We start from the raw sequence: 23,247 nt of genomic DNA on the forward strand, positions 1-23,247 counted from the left end.
AGGAGGATATAAGGCAGAGTAGGCCCTGCAAAGGGACAGCCAGTTTTCTTCACTGTCTTCCTTGCCTAACAAGCCAGGAAGACTCTCCCAGGGTTGGGCTGAGTCTCCTGGGTGTGTGGGCTGGGGGGGGGGGGGTTGTGTGAGAAAACAGGGCTGATTGCAGAGGCCCCATAACTTTTTGCCCCCATTTTCCACTTTTTGCTGGTGTTTTCCTGACTTTAAAGGTGCCCTGGGTACTGCTAACCAGTCCCAGGGCCTGTGCTCTGTGTAAAATGGATATGCAAATTAGGCTAATTATAAGTGCCTAAGTTAACCTACCTATAAGTCCCTAGTATATGGTAGGGCATGTAGGTTTAGGGACCACAGCATAGGTGGTGCATACCTAGGTGCATTGCTGAGGTGCCCAGTGTCATTTTAAAAGCAAGCCTGCTTTGCTGGCTGCTTTTAAATTAAAGTTATATGCAAATTCGACTTTGGAATTAAAGGTACTTCCAAAGTCTTAAACTACCTTATTTTTACATATAAGTCACCCCTAAGGTGTGCCCTATGTGCCCCTAGGGCTGGGTGCCATGTAACTATAAGCAGGGACTTTATAAAAATAGATTTATAAGCCCTGGTGAGGTAAAAACAGCCAAATTCGTTTTTCCCTCATTGAAGTAAATGGCCTTCATAGGCTAGAATGGGCAGACTTTATTTTAAATTTTAAAGTCTCCTTAAATGTTACATACCGAGAATTTGGTATCAAATTGATTGTTGTAATAAATCCCACAACTTCCAGTTGTTGGATTTAATATAACTTGTTCAGGTAAAAAGTTTAGACTTTACCTAAAAAGTTGCCAATTTCAGCTCTGCATTGTTTTTGCTGCTGTGCTCTGATTGGCCAGCCTGCAGCAGCTTCTGCCAGGCTGCCTTGATGAGGTGTGAAGTGGCCAGGCTTCACACAAAGGAATGTGCTTGGGGGAGAGAATCTCCCCTCAGCAGATGGTGAGGCAGGAAGGGGGAGGGCTGCCAAACTGGTCTTCAAAGGCAGAGAAGGACATTTGCAGCACCCAGCAACACCCCCACATCCTGCAACCCCAGACAATTAGGTGCCCCCTTGATTAGATTAGGAGAGGGCAGGAGAGGGGTGTGTTTATGATTTTTAGCCACACCAGTGGGTGGGCTCAGCCAGATGTAACCTCCAAAAATCAGATTCATCCATGTTGGATTTTTAGAGACTGTTGCCTTCTGGGATGGATTTTTGCCACACTTCCCAGGAAGTGGTCATCACAGGGGGACGACCCTGTCCCTGATTGGAGAACCAGGGCCCCCCTGCTTTTCACCCAGGAGCAAGGATAAAACTGGCAGACCTGCACCCACGCCTCAGATCCCCTCCAGAATTCAACAAAAAAGGAACTAAAGAAGAAGAAGGACTGCCCTGCTGGACCCCTGGCCTGCACCTGGACCCTGCACTCAGAAGGACTGCACCAGCTGCACACTTGGGCTTCACCACAAGAAGGACTTTGCCTGGCTTCAACTGGTTCAAGGAGGGACTCCCTGTTTGGTACAGGTGAAAAATTGCTAAACCAGAGTCCCCTGCACCAACTCCTGAAGAAAACGACCAGCTGACCACTGTCCAGTGGCCAAAAAGGAGTTTGCGCCAGGTGCATTCTGGGAGTTGAAGTCCGCACCCCCCAAGGACCATCACAGAACTTCTGGACCCTTGGGGTGAGCTGTGGACCCCAAAAGAACCTTAAAAGAACATCTGGGTGAAGCCCCAGAAGTTTGGAAAAGATTTGAGAATTTTTGGAAAAAAGCTCCAGAGAGGGACCGACCCGCCGCGAAAATTCTAGCCGGCTTGCCTCAACCGCGACCCGGCCTGACTTCGTGGTTCGTCCCGGTAAAGAAAAACATCCAAAAAAGAGACTAAGTCCGAACGTAAAAAGTTGACTGGGACCTCCCAGCCATCGTATCCGAGAAGGGCTCCATGGACGTCGGATCAAGATCCAGGTTTACCCCAGTCGAAGGATTTTCATCTAGAAAAAAACGACTAAGTCCGAAGGTAAAAGTCTCCACCGAGGAAACCCACATCGCGTATCCGGACAAGGGCTCCAGGAGGTCGGATTCAACTGGCAGGTTCGTCCAGGTGAAGAAAAACTTCAAAATAAAGACTAAGTCAGAAGGTAACTTTTTAACCGAGGCCTCCCGCGACCTGTAGCCGAGCAGGGCTCCATCGCGGTCGGCCTGAAAGTTTGACTTTGCCCCGGTCGAGGTGCAACCAGATGACCCGATTGGCGCTTTTTGTTTCTAAGCGCTAGAAAAGTCATAATTCTTTAAAAATTCATATCTCCGGTTCCCCTGAACCGATTTTAATCGTTTTTGTGTCATTTTAAAGATAGAAATATAAACTATTTTTATAAATTGGTTTTGGATTTTTAAACTGTTTCCTGTGTTATATTTAATTACTGTTTTGTGATATTTGAATACTTTACACTTTGTCTCCTAAGTTAAGCCTTGACACTCGTTGCCAAGCTACCAAGGGTTGAGCTGGGATTAATTTACTGAGACCTAACTGTACCTATGTGGAGGTTAGTGGCTTGTTGCTAGGTGTAGGTACCTACCTGCCCTACCAATAACCCATTTTCCAACACTCCCTGCACGGCGGGGCCCTCTTCAGCGGTGCCTTCCTGCACGGCGGGGCCCTCTTCAGCGGTGCCTTTCAGGACGGCGGGCCCTCTTCAGCGGTGCCTTCCTGCACGGCGGGGCCCTCTTCAGCGGTGCCTTTCAGGACGGCGGGGCCCTCTTCAGCGGTGCCTTCCTGCACGGCGGGGCCCTCTTCAGCGGTGCCTTTCAGGACGGCGGGGCCCTCTTCAGCGGTGCCTTCCTGCACGGCGGGGCACTCTTCAGCGGTGTTTGTCCTGTAATTCCAGGGAGTCTGACCTGGGCAGGACTCCCTGCTCAGTCGCCCTCCGACCGTGCAGTTGCTGGACCCTTCGGTGACGGTGTCCTGAGCCCTTGGGTGTCCTCCCTCACACCCGGGATGGGGCTTGTGGGGCCCTCCTGGTCCGCGCTCCTGCTGCCTGACTTCTCCGCCCTGCTGCCCTTGCCCTCCTTCACTGTGGCTCTCTGGGCCTTGCCTCCCCTGGATGTTGTGGCAGGTGAAGTGTCCGAACTTTGGTCCTTGGGGGCAGCCGTGGCACTCCTCCCGCGGCGGCCCCTCACTTTCCGGGTCCTCTTTCCAGGGGGGGGGCTGGCTGTCCCCTTGCTGCTGACCGATGTCTCACTGCTGGCAAAGGGGGGACTCCAAAATCCATGGACTACGCTGACACGTGAACCCGGGCTGGTGGTGGCTGAGGTGCTCTTGGGACTCTTAGCAGATGGAGGGGGTGGGTCAGGTGAGGGAAAGAGGTCAAGATTGGAGAGGTAACACTTTTTAGGACCAAGGTAAAAGGTAGGTGCAGTGGTTATGGGAGTGGAGGAAGAGGAGGTGGTTGTAGGAGAGTCAGGTGTGCTGTCCTTGGGTGAAGGTGCATGGACTGGAGGCTGTCGTGAGGTGGTTGGCTGTTGGGTGGGTGGCTGCCTGCGTTTGTGTGTCTTGGAAGAGGGGGTGACAGACACAGTGGGAGAGGACACAGGGGACGTGTAAACGGCAGTGGGAGTGGTGACTGCACGTGTGCGAACTGTAATGGAGGGTGTGCTGGTGATGGGTGTACTGGCTGTTGGTGGTGTGCATGCAGGTGTGAGTGGCAACGTCACAGGGAGGGAGGAGGGAGACGAGGAGGTGGGGGACACAGAGGTGGTAGTGGCTGTTGGCATGTCTGCATCTGGGTGTTGCTTGGGTGAATGTTTGTGTGATCTGTGGTGCTTATGTCTGGAAGAGCTGCCCTTGGGTGTTGAGGTGTGTGCAGGCTGGTCTGATGGTGTGGATGGGATAGGCAGATGAACAGGAGACAGAGACAGGGTGGAGGCAGTTAGAAGAGGGAGGCTGGAAACAGGGACAATGGCTGCCATCAGTGCTGAGGGCAGAGAATTGAGCGATCGTTGATGGGCAGACTGACCCGAATGAATGCCCTCCAGGTATGCATTGCTACGATGCACCTCCCTCTCTACCCCCTGGATGGCATTCAAAAGGGTAGTCTGCCCAACAATGATGGTCCTCAGGAGGTCAATGACCTCCTCACTGAGGGCAGCAGGGGTAACAGTGGCAGGGCCTGAGGTGCCTGGGGCGAAGGAGACGCCCGCCTCCTTGGGCAAGCGGGCACGGAGCGTAGGCTGAGGCGCTGGGTGGCGGCTGTACCTGTTGCGGCGGGGGGCACGGATGTTGCCACCACCGCTAGGGAGCTCCCTTCCGAGGACGTGTCGGTGTCGCTGGTTTCACCACAGCTCCCCGTTGTGAAGCTCCCCTCGCCCTCCGTATCACTAGTGGCCTCGGTGTCTGTGCCATGGCCCACCGGGGCCTTGTGAGTCGCAGCTCCCTCGTGCTCCGGTGCCAAGTCTCCTCCGTCTGATGATGCTGAAGCACACATGCACAAGAAGAAAAAGAAAAAGGGTGGGGGGAGACATAATAAAAGGTTGAGTACATGCATTGTCAACACCGTTGGCGGAGAGGACAGACACAGGAGCCTCATGCACTAAGCCGCGCAATCGGGGTACACTACTGAGTACTTGTGACTGGGCCAACAGGTCTAGGGACAACAAACGCGCACATGGGTGATGCAGGACCATGGCTAGCTGTACCTGGCACCGTACAGAGGTTGGGGGCGGGGGCACAGGGCCATGCCTAAAGGAGGGGACTACACTACAGAAGGCGCCCTGGCCTAATGTCACCCACAGCCCTCCTCCCCCACCCAGACGCCTCCACTGCGTGTAAAGATAGCTGAATGTGCTGGTACTCACCCCCTTGTGTCTGCTGTGATGTCGTCACGCGCCCATCCAAATCGGGGTAGACCACCGCCAGGATCCGGGACATCAGGGGGGTCAGGGTACGACTGGCACCCCTCCTAGGTTGGGAGGCCATCCCCAGCAGTGACTCAGCGGTCTTCCTGGTCCCGCGGCGGATGTCCTCCCACCTCTTGCGGCAGTGGGTGCCCCGTCTGTTGTGGACCCCCAGGGTCCGGACTTCCTTGGCGATGGCACGCCAAATGTCGATCTTCTGATGGGCGCTGACCTATTTGACATGTACAGGGTGGAAATTGAAATATCATCAATTTTCCGCATGATAGATGCGATTGTCCCCCCCTCCCCAACCTTGCCATGTGGCACATGCTCTCATCTGTCGTGCCTTGCACTCGTCATTGTCCCCCCACCCCACCATCTTACATCCACCATACACAACCCAGGCATAGCCCATTCAACGAGCACACAGTGTACTTACCTGTTGGTCTGGAGGACCGTAGAGTCACGCATACTGGGGCAGGACCCCATCCACAAGTTTCTCCAACTCTTCTGTAGTGAAGGCAGGGGCCCTTTCCCCAGTCGCAGCAGCCATTGTATCTCCCAGACCGAGGTCACAGCAGCACTTGCAGTATAGGTCCTCTCCTGTGGATGATCAGGTCTCGAGTGATTAACCAGATAGAAAATGGCGGTCACGCCCGCGGCGGCGCGTACCGCCGCGGTGCGTTCCGCGACCGCCGGCGCAGCTAGTCATTGGATCGTGAAACCCATAGGGCTCGATGTTAACCAATGCGGCTTTGCGCCGCGGTCTTCGACCGCCTACCGCCACGGTGTGTCACGCCAGCGCATTGACCTCACATCCCACTGTCACACTTCTCAGGTCAGGCAGCCGCCATTACAAGGGACCACAGGGCTTAATTACTACTGTGTCACACAGGCCTAGGCCTTGCATTGCCACTCATTCAAGCCATTCAATGCATTGACATTCGTGTACTGTGCAAGCTGTAGTTACGTACCTGTGGGTTGCTTGACTCTGTGCTCCATGTTGTCCTTCCTAGGCACCGTCCTCTGGGACTTGCGAGGAGAAGGATGAATCCTCCCGTGTACCGACCGCTGGTGGACCTGTCGACAATGGAGGAACGTCATATAATACTTCACTACCGACTTGACCGAGCCACTATACATGAACTGTGTGCCCAGCTGGAGCTAGCACTGATGTCCCCCATCCGCCAACCCACAGGAATTCCCCCTCTGGTGCAGGTTCTGTCAGTCCTCCATTTTTTGGCAAGTGGGTCTTTTCAGACAACAGTGGCCATGTCATCAGGGATGTCTCAGCCTATGTTTTCTAAGATTTTGTCCAGAGTGTTGTCTGCCCTGACGAAATACATGCGGAGCTACATTATTTTCCCTGAGGAGGGTGATTTGGCCACTGTGAAGGCTGACTTCTATGCCCTTGGACATATCCCCAACATCATTGGTGCCATTGATGGGACCCATGTGGCCTTAGTACCCCCAAAAGACGATGAGCAGGTGTACAGAAACAGGAAAAGTTACCATTCGATGAATGTCCAGGTGGTCTGTTTGGCTGACCAGTACATCTCCCATGTAAATGCCATGTTCCCTGGGTCAGTGCATGACGCGTATGTTATGCGAAATAGCAGCATCCCCTATGTGATGGAACAGCTACAGAGACACCGTGTGTGGCTAATAGGTGACTCTGGTTACCCCAACCTGCCTTGGCTACTGACCCCAGTGAGGAATCCCCGGACCAGGGCAGAGGAACGGTACAATGAGGCCTATGGGCGATCTAGGAGGATCATAGAAAGGACCTTCGGCCTCCTGAAGGCCAGGTTTAGGTGCCTGCATATGACAGGGGGATCCCTAATGTACTCACCCAAGAAGGTGTGCCAGATCATCGTGGCCTGCTGTATGCTTCACAATCTTGCATTGCGACGCCAGGTGCCTTTTCTGCAGGAGGATGGTCCAGATGGTGGTGTTGTAGCAGCTGTGGAGCCTGTGGAGAGTGAAGAGGAGGAAGACGACGGGGACGACACGGACAACAGGGACACTGTCATACAACAGTATTTTCAGTAGCATCCAGGTAAGAATCCCCCACGTCATTTTACATTTCCCTCTGGCCTCCTGCATCTCTACTTTCTGTGTTTCCCCCCAGTTCCTTTCAACTGAATTGTGACTTTCCCTTGGCTTTTCAGAGCTGTATGACCCACTGCATGACTTCTGGTTTGTTCGGCAATGGAGTAAAGCAAATTGACATTGGTATGTTGTCATCACAAAGTAACTGCACATTTTTGACCCGTTATGCATAATACATTTGTTAAGAATACAAGCAGACTCCTGAGTATTTTATGTGCAATAAGTGATTTATTTAAAGTGCTACATATAGGTCCATGATAGTAAAACGGTGATGGGTGGGGGTGGAGTGATGTCCATGGCAGAGTCCAGTTCTCGGTCGCACAGGTGCATTGTCCATATGCCTGTGGAAGGATGGAGCAGGGGCAGTTCAAGGTTGGACAGGGTGACGATGTGGGACAGTGGAATGACATCCGGGGGGATCTTAGGCTGGCGGGGGTCTTGGCATCCTACTCTGTCTTCCTTTGTGATCTCAGGCTCCTCTTGCGGGGTGGTTGATCTTCAGCAGGAGGTGGGGTTCTGGTGGCCCGTCGTTGTGTGGGGGCCTCCTGTCCACTAGCGCCGGCGGAGGTGGTAGGCTGTTCCTGGTCCGGGCTGGTGACAGGGGCCCTTTGGGGTGCTACATGGTCCCGCAATGTGGTGACTATTAGGTTCAGGGCCTGGACGATGTTCCTGAGCTCCTCTCTGTACCCCATGTACCGTTCCTCCTGCTGTGCCTGGATCTCCTGGAACCTGGCCATTACCGTCGCCATCGTCTCCTGGGAGCGGTGGTATGCTCCCATGATGGTGGTGAGGGCCTCTTGGAGAGTCGGTTCCCTGGGCCTGTCCTCCCCCCCGTCTCACTGCAGCCCTCCCAGTTGCCCTGTTTCCCCGGGCCTCTGTCCTCTGGACGGTGTGCCCGCTACCACTGCCCCCAGGTCCCTGTTGTTGTTGGGGTGTTGGGTCAGCCTGGGTGCCCTGTAGTGGCGGACACACCGCTGATTGACCTGTCCTGGAGACAGAGGCATGGGCCCGCTGGGTGGGAGTGGTGCTGATATTCCCAGAGGGGGTTAGGTCTGCTGTGGCCTGTGTCTGTGTGTGGGGAACCGACTGTCCAGAGGTCCCCGATGGTCCGGGCCGGTCATCAGGTTCCAGGTCGACAGAGCTGCTGTCCTCACTGCGGGCCTGTTCTGCGGGTGGGATGGACATATCTGGACCCTCCTGGCCGGTGTGTTGGCGTTCGGGCCCTGCAGGGGTGAAAGAGTATGGTTATTGCTTCTGTGTGTTCCATGGTGTGCGATTTTTGGGTGCCCTTGTCCCGCAGTGCTGGCATCCCCTTGTGGCAGGAGTTGTGAGGGTGGTTTGTGGGGGGGATGGGTATGTGCAGTGGTCCTTAATAGGTGATGGGTGTCCATGGTTTGTGTTGGCATTCAGGGTTTGGTTTTGGGTTGGGTGGGTTGTGCTGGTGAGACATTGGCAGGGAGGCTGTGTGCTGGGGGTTGGGGGTGGGGGTGGGGGTGTGGGTTGGCATGCTGGTGGTTGGGGGGGGGAGTAGTTGAGACTAGACTTACCAGAGTCCATTCCTCCGCCTACTCCAGCGAGGCCCGCAGGATGTTGAAGACCTCTTGCTCCCATGCTGTGAATTCGGGAGGGGTGGGTGGTGGTCCGCCGCCAGTCCTCTGCACAGCGATGTTGTGTCTGGAGACCATCAACCGTACCTTCCCCCGTAGGTCGTTCCAGCGCTTTCTGATGTCTTCCCGGTTTCTGGGATGCTGTCCCACAGCGTTGACCCTGTTGACAATCCTCTGCCATAGCTCCGCCTTCCTGGCTATTGTGGTGTGTTGCACCTGTGTGCCGAAGAGCTGGGGCTCTACCCTTATGATTTCCTCCACCATGACCCGGAGTTCTTGGTCAGAAAACCTGGGGTGTCTTTGGGGTGCCATGGGGTGGTGTGGATGAGGTGTGGGGTGGTGTTTGCGGTGATGTGAGTGGTGGTGTGTGGTGATGTGTGCGTAGATGTGGTGTGGTTGATGATGTTGGGTTCCTGTGTGTGTTGGGGTTTTCGATTGATGTTCTCTCTCTCTCTCTCTCTCTCTCTCGCCTTCTCTCCGATTTCCAACTAGTGGGGGTTTGTGGGTGATGTGGGTGTGTGTTTTATAGTTGCTTGGATGTGTGGGGGTGGTGTTTGTATGTGTATCAGGTGTGTGTATTTCAAATTGTCCAATGTGGCTGGGTTTTGGAGCCTGGGTGTGTATTTTGACCGTGGCGGTGTGTACCGCCAATGGAATACCGCGGCTGAAAGACCGCCGCGTGGATTGGTGGGTCGTAATGGCATGGGCGTGTTTGTGTTGGCGTGGCGGTGGAGGTTTGGTCATCTCCAGTTTATCGCTGCCCCCTGATGAGGCGGCCTTCCGTGGATGTCGGGTTTTTGGCGGCTTGGCAGTTGTTGGTCAGAATGACCGTGGCGGCTTTCCGCGGCTGCGGCGGTAGAATGGCGGTCTTCTGACCGGCGGTAGGAGCCTTTTACCGCCGAGGTCAGAATGACCCCCTAAGATCTTTAGTAATGTCAGGAGGACGTGTGTCTATGAAGAGCCTTGAGGGTTTCACCAAGGATATTGATTTCAATAAATGTCTATAGATGAGACTCTAAAATGTCATTGAATTGTGGCCATGTATCTCCGTATTTTGTTGGCACTGGCACTTTTCGTAAAATTCCAATATTGAGACAAAGGGAGCTTAATAGATATTACTTTATTGGCAAAAATTGAGCATATTCTTCACATTTAGAGTCCAGGTGTATTTCCTTCCCGTAGAAGATGCTGTATCATCAAGTACTTCATTGATGCACCCATTATCCTGGCTAGTGGGGATACTGAATTTGTGAGCAGAGGTGATTGGGGGTAGATTATTCGAGACCATTGAGGACAGGTTTTTAATGTTCATAGTGTTTCAATTAATTGTAAACAAGTGTCAACACACATTGAAGGCACACTCTTGAATGCCCTTTATGCATGTATCCTTATTTTCTGCAGTGCACTGTGTGCTGTATTGAATGAAGCGTCGTACCGAAGGTTTTACTCCGCCTGACTTCTGCAAAGAATCTATTAGCATATATTTAGTATAATTCCAGCTATAAAATGTTTTCTGTAACTCAGAGCTTCAGCCTCAGCCCCTTTTCTCCTTCCATGTAGTGATACATTTTTGCATAAACTGAAAGCTGCAAATGGTCCAAATGGAAATAGCTTATACATAAAACATTTCCTTCAGTTCATTTCAATAGATTTCAATAGATTCAGAGGTTTTAAACTAATCTTAAGCTATATATTGTCTCTTTTCACTTAAAATAGTACAATAGTATAACCAATCTAGTAAGAATAAATTGTTTTATTCTTGACATTAAATACACAAACATAATAGGCAAATAGCCGGCAATAATGGGTTGTTTTCCACCAAAATGTTCTAAAACAAGAACAAGGCACGAGTTGTTGACAATGTATTTGGGGTGTAGTATGGAAACTGCACAGTGTTGATATATACACTTTCAGAAATGTTGTTGTAAATAACTCCCAAATGCTGCCTCAAATATCGTATTATTGGTCAATTGGGTTAGGGCAGAGTTCACGTGGAGAAGCCGTACACAGTATGGCCTCATCTCACTCATCTCCCTGCCCTGTGCGGTACATTTAGGAAGTGTAAACATAATATCTGTGTTGGACTTTTTTGCTTATGCAGGGTCATCCCCAAACCTTTTGACTCTTGCCTCCTATTTTTTTGACCTGTTGCTGTTGGCTTTTTAACTCTGAGCACTTTACCACTGCTAACCAGTGCTAAGGTGCATATGCTCTCTGTGTAAACTGTATTTTTGATTGGTTTATCCATGATTGGCATATTTGATTTACTAGTAAGTCCCTAGTAAAGAGCACTGGAGGTGCCAGGGCCTGTAAATCAAATGTTACTAGTGGACCTGCAGCACTGGTTGTGCCACCCACATAAGTAGCTCTGTAATCATGTCTCAGACCTGCCACTGCAGTGTCTGTGTGTGCAGTTTTTAACTGTAAATTCGACTTGGTAAGTGTACCCCCTTGCCAGGCCTAAACCTTCCCTTTTCTCACATGTCAGACACCCCTCAGGTAGTCCCTAGGTAGTCCCAAGGGCAGGAAGCAGTGTATGGTTAAGGTAGGACATATAGTGATGTGTTTCATATGTCCTGACAGTGAAATATTGCCAAATTCGTTTTTCACTATTGCAAGGCCTGTCCCCCTCATAGTTTAATATGGGGAGTACCTTTAAATCTGATTAAAGTGTAGATTCCCTTTGGGAGCAGATGGACATGTGGAGTTTGGGGTCTCTGAACTCACAATTTAAAAATACATATTTTAGTAAAGTTGATTTTAAGATTGTGTGTTTGAAAGTGCCACTTTTAGAAAGTGGGCATTTTCTAGCTCATACCATTTCTGTGACTCTGCCTGTTTGTGGATTCCCCGTATGGGTCAGTTTGACAGTTGGGCTGGTTGCACCTCACACTAAACAGTGACACAAAAGGAGCTGGGGTGTAGTCTGCATTTCCGGATGAGCCATCTGTGCTAGGAGGGAAGAGAGGAGTGGTCACTTACACCTGAAAGGGCTGTGCCGGTCCTCACACAATGCTGTTTCCGACCCCCTGGTGAGTGTCTGGGGCCTGGCCTGGGAAAGGCAGGATTTCTCATTCAAAAGAGACTATACTTTGAAGTAGGCCTACTTCAAATGATTAATTGGGTATAAGAAGGGTACCCAAAACCACAGACTTTAGATCACTTCTGGACATCAAGAGAACCTCTGCCTGGAGAAGAGATGAAGAGTTGAGGAAAAGTGCTGCCCTGCCTATGACTGCTTTGCGGCACTATCCTGCAGTTGCTGCTTTTGCCAGAGTAAGAGGGCAAAGACTGGACTCTGTGTACCTTCCATCTTGTTAAGAAATCTCCAAGGGCTTGATTTAGAGCTTGCCTCCTGTTGTTTGAAGTCTCAGGGACAGAAAATACTTCTCTCTGCCGCCACCTGGAGTCTCTGGAGAGACTCCTACTCTGACAAGTGGTGCCTTATCCAGTCCCTGGGCCCTTGAAAGGAAAGCTGGTGGAAATCCAAGGAAATCAACTTCGGACGACTTCGGACCGACGCCGCTGCTGAATCCGGTGACGCCGCCTACAACAGAATCCGTGATCTTCGCTGGAACGTGACGACCTTTGCAGGCCCGACGCCGCTGCAGCCCCGCGGAAGTCCGCGACTCCGTGGAAAGTCGCTGCATCAAGTCATGACCGATGCTGCTCAAAGTGCGCAGATTCAACGTTTCGCACAGACGCCGTGATCCCCGACTTCGCACATCGAATTGTTTTCACTCTTCACCAAAGGTACTGTACTTAGGGGTCTACGCGACTCCGTGTCCGGCGCCACTGGTGTCGGCTTGTTGGGAACGACTCCGTCACAACGCCGTGTTAACACCTCATAGAAGCATTTTGTGTTTCTAAGCACTATTTTTGAGTTTAATCTTTAAAAATTCATGCCTTGACTGCATGATATTGGCAGATCAAATTGTCACAGGATGCAAAACCAAAAACGTCTTTCTCAACTTGACTTAAAAATTCATAACTTGACTTGTGTATGTCGGATTTTTGATGCTTTGGTCTTGTTTTGTTTAGATAAATATTTCCTATTTTTCTAAACTGGTGTTGTGTCATTTTGTAGTGTTTTCATTAAGTTACTGTGAGTGTTGGTACAAATACTTTACACCTAGCACTCTGAAGTTAAGCCTACTGCTCTGCCAAGCTACCAAGGGGGTAAGCAGGGGTTAGCTGAGGGTGATTTTCTTTTACCCTGACTAAAGTGAGGGTCCTTGCTTGGGTAACCTGACTGTCAACCAAAGACCCCATTTCTAACATTGGTGATCAGCGGTTGGGATTTGGACCTGTATTTGTACTTGACATACAGTGATTAAGTGTACACTACTGTTTTGATCTCAGACCACTACGTGACCACATAATACTCGTTTGGTGATGTTTAATTTTTCTCTTTGGGACTCCTTTTTGTTCTACTTCCATGATTTTGCTGATCTCTTGACTGTTTCTTTTTACTTCATTGGGTACTTGTTTTCTGCCGTTGGAACTTTGCACTTGTTGCCATCATGTCTCCATCTGGAGATGCAACAGCTGGAGCTGTGTTTGAATTAGGGAAACTGAAGAGGTACTCAGTTGCTCAATAGAAACAGTTCTGTGAAGGTCTTGCCTGTCCTTTTAAGAGCTCTGCCAGAAGGGGAAGCTGCAAGAGGCATTGAGGGCCTGGGTGACAGCCAAGGAAGCTGGGGGGCACACAGGTGATATGGATGGGACAGTGCAGAGTCTACACTCTGGTGTAGAAGAGGTACCTGTTACACTTGGGGGGAGGGTCACCAGGAGTGGTAGCAGTAGGTCCTCTAAGGGTCTTACTCCTAAAGATGTGCAGGACAGACAGTAAGAAAAGGCTCGCCGGTTGGAGGCAGAAAAGTTGAGGATGCAAAGGGAGTTTGACGAGTGGAAAAGGGACTTAGAGATAGAAACTATGAATTGGGCATATGAGCTAAAACTGGAAGAGCTGGAAGTCAGGAGGGCTGAGTCCAGCTGGAATGGTGGCAGCAACAATTTTATATCCAGTGCTGCTGTAGAAGTGAGCATGCCCAGAGATGTGGTGCCCTACTTGAAGGAGGGAGTTAACAAACGCCAGGAGGTTCAGGGGTATGAGGTAGCTCCAGTGATGCACAGGGTCCCTGAGGTGGATTGGGGAACTGGCATGGGGAGTCATATTCCTACTGGTGGGAGGGACACTCTACTGACTCTAGGTGAGAGTGACAAGGAGAGGGGTTCCCCTCAGGTAGAAGACCTGGTTATGGAGTGTGAAGCCATCCCAGAAGGGTGTTGGTTGAGTGTCACGGACAGTCAAGTACTGTATCACCAGTCTCAGGAGGGTGATGTGGGGTTCTTTTTCAAAGCAGAGTCACTGGATGGTTGGGTGAAGGGTACTTTGGTTAATTCATGTGAGGGGCTGAGTGAAGTAATTGCTGGTGAGCATATGTCTAGTCCTAATTTTCCAGAGATAAGCCAACACCAGGTGGAGTGTGAGTTCACTGACCCCAGGGAACTTACACTGGAGACAGACATTTGGGTGAGTACCACAGAGTCTGAAGAGGCATTCGGGGGTGCTCCTGAGAGGAGTGGTCCAGGTATTTCCCAACCAGGTGAGGTAGGGAAGGTTTGTAGTGTCCCAGGTAGGTCTCAGTGTAGTGGGATGGGTGAGGGACCCCATGTCCAGTCTCAGAGGAGAGGGAATGGGAATGGGCTCAGGCCCAAGGTGCCCGAAATCCAGTCCAATCTTTCATTTTTCTCTTTGGGATTCCTTTTTGTTCTACGTCCATGATTTTGCTGATCTCTTGACTGTTTCTTTTTACTTCATTGGGAACTTGTTTTCTGCCGTTGGAACTTTGCACTTGTTGCCATCATGTTTCAATCTGGAGATGCAACAGCTGGAGCTGTGTTTGAATTAGGAAAGCTGAAGAGGTACTCATTTGCTCAATTGAAACAGTTCTGTGAAAATCTTGCCTGTCACTTTAAGTGCTCCGCGAGGAAGGGGGAGCTGCAAGAGGCATTGAGGGTATGGGTGACGGCCCAGGAAGCTGGGGGGCACACAGAAGATATGGATGGGAAAGTGCAGAGGGGAAACATCCTGAACAACTAGGTCTAAACCACTACTTGCCTGAACCACTACTGCTAAACATCTAAATGGTCTCTACAACTAAGTACTGAACAACTACTGTCTAAACAGCAATTGTGCCTGAATGACAATTGCCTGAACAACTAATTTTAGGTAAGGTTTTCTTTTTGGCTTTTATGGTTTATTAGTTGTTTAGAATATATATACATATATATATATATATATTTAAGTATATATATATATATATTTATATATATATATATATATATATATATATATATATATATGTATATATATATATATATATATATATATATATATATATATATATTAGTTGTTCAGGCAATTGTTATTCAGGCACAATTGTTGTTTAGACAGTAGTTGTTCAGTACTTAGTTGTAGAGACTTTTTAGTTGTTCAGCAGTAGTGGTTTAGGCTATAGTTGTTTAGGACCTAGTTGTTCTGTCACATATTCGCTGGAGAGCATATGTCCAGTCCTTAGTTTCCAGAGCGACGCCAACACCAGGTGGAGCGTGAGGTTTCTGACCCCAGGGAACTTACACTGGAGGCAGACCTCTGGGTGAGTACCATAGAGTCTGAAGAGGCATTTGGGGGTGCTCCTGAGGGGAGTGGTCTAGGTCTTTTCCAACCAGGTGAGGTAGGGAATGATTTTAGTGTCCCAGGTAGGTCCCAGTGTAATGGGATGGGTGAGGGACCCCATGTCCAGTATCAGAGGAGATGGAATGGTGATGGGATGAGGCCCAAGGTGCCCGAAATCCAGTCCCAGGTCCTGGAGGGTTCCATGAGGGAACACCAGGAGGGGAGTCTAGCCTGTACCATAGGGCCCTCTGTTGAGGGAGACCCCACAGTGTCAGGAGAACTTGGGAGGGCGGCTGTAGCCAGCGTCCCACCAGTTCTGGTGTCTGGCAGTACCACTCCTAGTGAGGGGATGCAGAAGTCCAGACGGAGGGTTGAGAGGGGGTTGCGGACCCCAGTGGACAACCTGGAGGGTCAGGGGTCAGCTCTGAGAGCAGAGCCCCCCAGGAATGACCTTGGTGAGACCATTTCTGGATTGGAGGGAATCCAGACTCTGTCAGATGGGCAGAGGTCAGGAGACCTGCGCCAGCCAGACTCTTGTGTGGCCCTTGGGGAACGGTGTGTCCCTTGAAGGGGGTAAGTGTGGCCCCCTAGAAGTCCTGGTGTGTCAGGCAGTGGTTCAACCGCAGGGTAGTGACTCTAAGTTGGATGACCAGGCTCAGGGGGTAAACTCTGACCTGGTGGGGGGTTGGTATGCCCCCCAGGAAGTCCTGGGTTGCCAGGAAGTGGTCCAGTCTGTGGGTACAGACCCTGGACTGGAAAATCAGGTGCAGGGGTTAAACCCTGACATTAATGGGGGGGCGGTTTGCCCAATCACCCCCCTGGTGTGATTTCAAGGTTGTGTTGGACTTTTTTGCTTATGCATGGTCATCCCCAATCTTTTTTGCCTCCTGCCTCTTATTTTTTCTGACCTGCTGCTGTTGGTTTTTAAACTCTGAACACTTTACCACTGCTAACCAGTGCTAAAGTGCATTTGCTCTCTGTGTAAATTGTATGGTTGATTGGTTTATCCATGATTGGAATATTTGATTTACTAGTAAGTCCCTGGTAAGGTGCACTAGAGGTGCCAGGGCCTGTAAATCAAATACTACTTAGTGGGCCTGCAGCACTGGTTGTGCCACCCACATAAGTAGCCACTTGCCAGGCCTAAACCTTCCCTTTTCTTACATATAAGGCACCCCTAAGGTAGGCCCTAGGTAGCCCCAAGGGCAGGGTGCAGTGTATGGTTAAGGTAAGACATACAGTAATGTGTTTTATTTGTCCTGGCAGTGAAATATTGCTAAATTCATTTTTCACTGTTGCAAGGCCTGTCCCTCTCATAGGTTAAAATGGGAGCTACCTTTAAATGTGATTAAAGTGTAGATTCCTTTTGGGAGCGGATGGACATGTGGAGTTTGGGGTCTCTGAGCTCACAATTTAAATTACATCTTTTAGTAAAGTTGATTTTAAGATTGTGTGTTTGAAAATGCCACTTTTATAAAGTGAGCATGTTCTTGCTTATACAATTTTAGTGACTGTGCCTGTTTGTGGATTCCCTGTCTGGATTAGTTTGACAGTTGGGCTGGCTGAACCTCACACTAGACAGTGACACAAAGGGAGCTGGGGTGTAATCTGCATTTCCTGATGAGCCATCTGTGCTAGGATGGGGGGGAGGAGTGGACACTTACACCTGAAAGGGCTGTGCCTGTCCTCACACAATGCAGTCTCCGACCCCCTGGTGAGTGTCTGGGGCCTGGCCTGGACAAGGCAGGATTTCACATTCAAAAGAGACTTTACTTTGAAGTAGGCCTACTTCAAAGGAGAAATTAGGTATAAGAAGGGCACCCAAAACCGCAGACTTTGGAACACTTCTGGAAACAAGAGGAACCTCTGCCTGGAGAAGAGCTGAGGAGAAGAGCTTCCCTGCCTGTGCATTGTGGAGCTACCCTGCAGTTGCTGCTTCTGCCAGAGTAAGAGGGCAAAGACTGGACTTTGTGTGCCTTCCATCTTGTGAAGACATCTCTATGGGCTTGATTTAGAGCTTGCCTCCTGTTGTTTGAAGTCTCAGGGACAGCAAAGACTTCTTTCTGCCAGCACCTGGAGTCTCTGGAGTGGCTCCTGCTCTGACAAGTGGTGCCCTATCCAGTCCCTAGGCCCTTGAAAGGAAACCTGGTGGAAATCCAAGGAAATCGACTTTGGACGACTTCGGACCGACACCACTGCTAAATCCGGTGACGCCGCCTGCAACCGACTCCATGGTCTACGCTGGCACGCGACGACCTTCGCAGGCCCGACATCGCTGCAGCCCCGCCGAAGTCCGCGACTCTGTGGAAGTCGCCACACCACGTTGTAATCGACGCCGCTTGAAGGGCTCAGATTCAACATTTCGCACAGATGCCGCTATCCCCGACTTCGCACATTGACTTGTTTTCACTCTTCACCAAAGGTACTGTACTTGGGGGTCTATGCGACTCCGTGTCTGGCGCCGCTGTTGTCGGCTTGTTGGGAACGACTCCGTCAAGGCGCCGTGTTAACACCTCATCGAAGCATTTTGTGTTTCAAAGCGCTATTTTTTAATTTAATCTTTAAAAATTCATAACTTGACTTGTGTATGTTGGATTTTTGTCGTTTTGGTCTTGTTTTGTTTAGATAAATATTTCCTGTTTTTCTAAACTGTTGTCCCTTTGAAGTGTTTTCATTAAGTTACTGTGTGTGTTGGTACAAATACTTTACACCTAGCACTCTGAAGTTAAGCCTAATGCTCTGCCAAGCTACCAAGGGGTAAGCAGGGGTTAGCTGAGGGTGATTCTCTTTTACCCTGACTAGACTGAAGGTCCTTGCTTGAACAGGGGGTAACCTGACTGTCAACCAGGGGTTGCATACCCTAGCCAACCAGAAACCCCATTTCTAACATGGGTGAATTAATCATTGTTTTGTTTTCATTTGTACTAGTATTATTTTCTCTGTTAGGAAAAGATCAGGGTATAGGTCCCTCACTGTCTTCAACTCTTGCTCCATACTAGTTTAAACTATTGAACAATGTCTAAATTGCCAAATACTTTTAGATTCTTAGGCCCATATTTATGCTTTTTGCAGAAAACTGCGCTAATGCAGTTTTGCTCCAAAAAGTTTAGCACCGGCTAGCGTCATTTAACAACGCCTTCTGGGCACCATATTTATTGAATGCTGCAAGCCGGCGCTAAACTTGGGCAAGCGTCTTCAAGAAAGAATCTAGCTGGGTGGGGGTGGTGGGAGGGAAGGAGGGGGTTGTGCGTCAGAGAATGACGCTAGCTTGGTTAGAAACTAGAAAAAGGCCTCTAACCAGAATAGCGCCATTTTCTGGTGCACAACCACCAAAAACATGACTCCTGTCTTAGGAAATACAGGAGTCATGCCCACCACCCCAATGGCCAGCACAGGGGACTAATGTTTCCTGGGCATGGCTATTGCACCCTGTGCCATGCAGGGCCCCCAAAGTTAGTGCTCCCAATGGCATTTAAAAATAAAAAATACTTATCAATACTTACCCTACTTACTTTGGATGGAGTCACCCATCTTCAGGTGTCCCTCTGGTGTGGGTGGGGGTGTTGCTCGGGTTTGGGGAGTGTACCTGTGGTCCCATTCCATGGTGTTTAACCATGGAAATGGGTCCACAGGTTCCCTAACGCCTGGTCTGACCCAGTCATTAAATAATGTCACAAAGCAAGCTTTGCACCGTTATTTGGCCCCTCCTCCCACCCGCGGATAAATATTGTGGATAAATATGGGGCTATGGGTATAGCACCATTTTTCGATGGGAACGCCTTCTTCATTGACGCAAGGTAGGTGCACATATCCAAAAAATGGTGCAAACTCCTATATTTTGACGTTAGACATGTCTAACGTCAAAATATTTATATGAAGTTAGGTTTGTGCCAAATTTGCGTTAAAAAAAATGACGCAAATTCGGCACAAACATACTATAACTATGCCCCTTAGTATGTCTGTATGGATTTGCCCATCCGTGTAAATGTTTATCCAAATTATGAATTCTTAGGTCATAAGCTGCACTTTTGTTAATGGGATACAATTGACATATTAGTAAACAAATGCAGATCGACGTCCTAAATAAAACGAGACAGAACTTTGCACAGCGGTTTGATGCAAGAAAGGAATTATGATCTCGCTCATGGTATTGTTGATACTTGCGATAAGACCAGTCGAAGACCTATTAATAATAATGTTAAAAACCCTTTAGAGATAAACTGACAGGAAAAGCTAAATGATGAATCGTGTCATTTTCTGCCTCAGATATATGTTGCAATGACTTTCTGCGTTATTGATGATCTGTTCTGTACAAAATGAACTAATCCGGCTTCATATCCTCTGTTTCAGGTGGTGAAGATTCCTAGCTATCCCTCACGGTGTCAAGGGGCGCATCAGGGCTTTCTCTACTGTGCAACGGGTCGATTGCTTCCCCTCCTTTGCAAGATTGGCTGCTATGATATCTTCAATTGACAGTGACAGTGACATTCCTCATTTTGCACTGTTTTTTGGGCGTGATTTCATCTTTAAAAAAAAACGGCCCGCTCGTCCTTTTATTCTCTTCACTCGTTACTCGACATACCGAATTAATGGCAGATAGACTGGGATAGTAAATAACCTATTTGTGAAAAACAGGGACTGTGAGATAGATGGACGTCGATTTTATAATCAATCTGTTATATTTGTTAATGAAAACCATATTAAAAATGCTAGGTGGCTTAATTTTGAAGCATTTGAACACAGGCACGTGGAAACTTTTATTCTCGTACAGGGAAGATGCGCTAAGCACTTTGTGTGATCTACCGCTCTCTAGGGGTAGAAAAATACGGCTGATGGAGAAGGTCATGTCATTAAGAACCTACATCCGCCCTCAGATGTCTGACTGGCCTCATCAGTGATGTCCGAATTCTTAAAATATTTCTTTGCAAGGAGACATAACACTTCGTTTTTCGACATTCTTCTTTTGGTGTGAAAGTTATTCTTCTGGAAATATGTAATTTATTGTGATGGTAAAATCACAGCGTTCCTTGTATTTACTTATTTATTTATTACAAACTTTTGTTGATAATTATATAAAATGCCAATGGCATGTTTCCTTTTGGTTGGTTCAAATTGAGTTAGATCATTCCTTTACCATGTCACTTTCAAAATAAAGAAGAGTTTTCACAACAGAGTTGCAGATTTCATTTTAAACGTTTATGTGTGTTGTATTTCAATATAACATGGCCGTGCTTTAGTTTCATTGAAAGTAAGTAATTATCCTAATGATTTTAAATCAGTCAATGAAATGATTTGTTAAGTAGAAATCTATTTGGAATTAAAGGCCACATATTAACTAGGATAAAAATATTTCTGATGAAACCAAGACACCTCACATATTAAAAGGTTTATATTTCTAGTTTGGATCGACACTTCCTGTAGTTTACAGAGAAGCTAAATCTTATTTTAAATACCGATCAATTTATGTACAGATTTTTCTGCACATCATAGAATAAGTCCAGACTTAATATATTCATGCTGATCATCTGTCGAAGTTTCGAATTAAAACTCACTCTTGTAGTAGACATTACCTTGGTAGCCTGATGTGTGCTGAACAACATGGGCAGAGAACATGACTCTGGAACATGCTTCAATATTCTTGTTCAACAGCTACTGAGTAATGTCAAAGTCAACAAGAAGGTGTGGTAAATCAATTTAAGTTCCCCATAGGGCACAGGAGTCAGTTTAGCCCTGGGCTTGCAGGCATGCTGTCTTTTTACCTAGTAACCTTTTACCCACTTAGCATGCTCTGTGGTTTCATTATTTCATTATTTATTTTAGCTCTTTTTCAGCTGCTTACATTTTATGAGAAATGTTTTGCTTTTTGTTATCAGTGCCATTCTGAGAAAGCATCATTAACAGTGATGTATGTATGTATTGTCATAATGTCTCTTTCTCACTTACATTTGACAGCAACATAATGCACAATTGTTAGGTATTCATTATGTAATTGCAGACGCAATCTGCCACATTATCAGTTGTTTAGGTAAATACCTGTGTCAGGAATCCTACATGCACTGTATAAATACACCTCACAAGGAAAAGGTCATTAGAGGGGTTCCTTCCAGATGCCATCTGTGCTGCACATCACCTTGTTGCAGAACTCAGCCTTTGTGTTTCCACAGAGTGTGATCTACAGACCTCATTCCAAGGTAACGAGGGATGGGGAACACTTCTCATGGACATGGTACTGGCAAATTAGGGTTTATCACAACTACCTCTCCTTAGGGTACAAATTAGGTGTTCTTTGTTAGGAATTCCATATCCTATTTTTATTGCAATGATGGGGGTTTCATATTCACAACTCACATCTTCACGATTTTGCTTTTATTATTGCTCATTATCCTAATCATTGTAATTCATGCATTTTACCCTAGATTTCATTCTTTTCAATAAATGTGTTGAAAACTCTCCTGCATTTCCTTAATTGCGTATGTGTGTATGAGACTTATTGCTAACAACAGAAAAGGGTAACTTCTGTTCCACCACGGCTCCCCTGAGAAGTCTTATCTAGAGTCCAAGTGAAAGGCTCCCAGAAATCACCTTTTCTGTCTGAGTTTCGGTGAGGTACTGCTTGTGAGCCTGGGCTGACAGTTGCACCTTGTTGTAGGAGTGACTCAGTCACCAACAAACAAAAGTACTGCTGCTCCTAAACGAGCAGTCTCGCTACGGAGCAAGAGTCCAGCTACGACATGGCGCCACCAACAATGGTGTTTTGACACTAATTTACGGATCTCCTGAGTATCTCTGTCTCACACACAGTAGGTACGCTAAGTACCATTAAACGGAGAAGTCAGTGGTCTTAGTGATAATCCTCCTCAGCTGAACAGGGAACACCCATCTGGGCTGTAGGTTGTTCAAGCTTGAACTTTAAAAATGATTTTTCCCATCTGTTGTTCCTTCTCTGTACCCATTATTCAACATGGATAATGCCATAGACATTCCAGAAAATGCCAGACACTCAATAACACAACATCGAATAGCCCAGGGTTTAACAGATGAGGACTGGGATGTCACATTTGTAGTGTAAGCTCACAAGACTTATCCAGCAGAAACATTCTGTTCCTGGGTTACCTTTCCTGAGGAGGACAATACAACATACACATTTCACACATGTGAAAAAAAAATTGAACACACCACAACGGTACCTAGCTTACCAGTATCTTGACATACCACATGAAACTGGTTTATTGATGCGCTACCACATGTAATAAAACTCCTGAGATTAGGTCCCTTTGGTAATGACGGACCTACGTGGCCTCTGTTTGCCACATCCTGGTGTACTAAATATGCTGGCAATTGATCTGCAAACACTTATAATGAGCTAGTAGCACTATACTGATGACTGGTTCACTTCGTAATGTAAACATTGAACAGTACCCCAGCATGGGTAGCACCAGCTGGACACCAATTGTCCGTTACTGGGATACACGCACAAACAGTACATTCTATCATGGTCAAGGTGCCCTCGAAACGTGAACAAATTCTGTTGTTGATATCACAAAAAACTAACCAACTGGAAGCTCTGTTTCCCCATATGGGACCCCAAGATAAACATAGAATTCTTATAATGTGCTTGCCATTCGGAATGGTTCCCTCAGTGGACGACAGCACCACATGGGGCGCAGTCTTCACTGCATTTTACACTACCATGCATGGTACTCAGACACTTGCCAACTTACAGGAAGTGTTCAATTCAAAATGAACAGAGAGCTGCTACAGCCCTGTATTTGGAGATGAAACAGATGCACAACTTCGACACAGTCTCCTTAATAATACTCAGTAACATTAAAGGGGAAGTGGTAGCACTGGCTATACGCCAGCGGCTCTGGGAGATTCCACAGTTGACACAAGAGCGTCAACTACCAAAAATTGTTTCCAAAACCTATACTA

The 23,247-nt window shown here is 48.2% G+C and overlaps 1 protein-coding gene across 4 annotated transcripts in view; it reads left to right on the forward strand.

Moving 5' to 3' along the window:
- The window catches only part of LOC138287725 (potassium voltage-gated channel subfamily A member 2-like), a 449,173-nt gene extending 427,408 nt beyond the window's left edge, over nucleotides 1-21,765 (forward strand). For 3 of the 4 annotated variants that reach the window (XM_069228433.1, XM_069228434.1, XM_069228432.1), the window contains one exon: nucleotides 19,666-21,725. The gene's annotated coding sequence lies outside the window, so the exon portion shown is untranslated. Of the gene's footprint in view, nucleotides 1-19,665 lie in introns of all 4 variants that reach the window. The other variant, XM_069228431.1, reaches the window with a different exon arrangement.
- Nucleotides 21,766-23,247: the final 1,482 nt, after the last annotated feature.

Source organism: Pleurodeles waltl, chromosome 4_1 (genome assembly GCF_031143425.1).
Source record: "Pleurodeles waltl isolate 20211129_DDA chromosome 4_1, aPleWal1.hap1.20221129, whole genome shotgun sequence".
Classification (NCBI taxonomy): Eukaryota; Metazoa; Chordata; class Amphibia; order Caudata; family Salamandridae; genus Pleurodeles; species Pleurodeles waltl.